This window comes from Venturia canescens, unplaced genomic scaffold (assembly GCF_019457755.1).
Source record: "Venturia canescens isolate UGA unplaced genomic scaffold, ASM1945775v1 PGA_scaffold_63__1_contigs__length_41794, whole genome shotgun sequence".
Taxonomy (NCBI): Eukaryota; Metazoa; Arthropoda; class Insecta; order Hymenoptera; family Ichneumonidae; genus Venturia; species Venturia canescens.
In genome coordinates this window covers 40,001-41,451 of record NW_025108625.1, presented here as the reverse complement: position 1 = coordinate 41,451, position 1,451 = coordinate 40,001, and the positions used below count along the sequence as shown (strand labels likewise).

At 55.3% G+C, this 1,451-nt stretch overlaps 1 pseudogene; it reads right to left on the bottom strand.

Moving 5' to 3' along the window:
• Window positions 1–410: 410 nt before the first annotated feature.
• Window positions 411–1,451, bottom strand: part of LOC122418820 (uncharacterized) — a 2,857-nt pseudogene continuing 1,816 nt past the window's right edge.

Below are 1,451 nucleotides of genomic sequence, written 5' to 3'. Positions count from 1 at the left end.
TTAGGCTCCTAGCCAGCCAGGCGGTGGCAACGCCAGCTCGGGTGCGCGGGAGCGCCAAGCCCGAAAGGACCGGGTCACGAAGACGCCTGGATCCTCCCCTGCGAAACCCGCTTATCAACAAACCGTTCACCGACAGATCCTGCAGCTCAGAGTAGGGACGGGCAGACACACCTATCGAGCTGAACAGGACCTCCGCACACCTTCACCTCACTTTCGTGAGGATAGACAAGTCTACTCGTGTTGGTGGAGCTCCCTCCACGACCATGATGCTATGCATCGGACGAGTCACGGTCGAGGGCGCTCAGCGCTAACCCCCTCCCACATATCGACGAATGAACGCGAGCCCGCTACTTTGCTTTGCAGCTGACCCGACACTGTTCGCAAAGGTCGTAGACGACCCCGCGAGCTTTAAGGGTGAGTGCCATGTGGTCTACACCACCCACCCGTAGTAGATAGGGACAGTGGGAATCTCGTTAATCCATTCATGCGCGTCACTAATTAGATGACGAGGCATTTGGCTACCTTAAGAGAGTCATAGTTACTCCCGCCGTTTACCGCGCTTGCTTGAATTTCTTCACGTTGACATTCAGAGCACTGGGCAGAAATCACATTGCGTCAACACCCGCGAGGGCCATCGCAATGCTTTGTTTTAATTAGACAGTCGGATTCCCCTAGTCCGTGCCAGTTCTGAGCTGAGCGTTGAATGGCGGCCGAAGAGGACGACCAAGACGGCGTGAGCCGTCAAAGAAGCCTCGCAGCAAGGAAGATCCGCGGGAGGCCAAGGCACGGGACCGAGCTCGGATCCAACAGGCTACGCATACTTGCGTAAGGCAACCCGCTTTCACCTCGCCCAGGCCCGGCACGTTAGCCAAACCCGCTTCCCTAACAAGCCCGACGCGCCCCGCTCCTCAGAGCCAATCCTTATTCCGAAGTTACGGATCCAATTTGCCGACTTCCCTTACCTACATTAGTCTATCGACTAGAGGCTCTTTACCTTGGAGACCTGCTGCGGATATGGGTACGAACCGGCGCGACACCTCCACGTGGCCCTCTCCTGGATTTTCAAGGTCCGAGGGGAAGATCCGGACACCGCCGCAACTGCGGTGCTCTTCGCGTTCCAAACCCTATCTCCCTGCTAGAGGTTTCCAGGGAACTCGAACGCTTATACAGAAAAGAAAACTCTTCCCGGATCTCCCGACGGCGTCTCCAGGTCATTTTGGGTTACCCGACGAACTCTCTTACGAGGGCCCCGAATGTATACGGTTCCGCTGCCGGGTTCCGGAATAGGAACCGGATTCCCTTTCGCCCAATGGGTGTGTGTCTTGTTATTATTATAAAATAAAAAAACATAATGACTTCAACACCATCATCAACATAGGATTTCTCCTAGGGCTTAGGATCGACTGACTCGTGTGCAACGGCTGTTCACACGAAACCCTTCTCCACGTCAG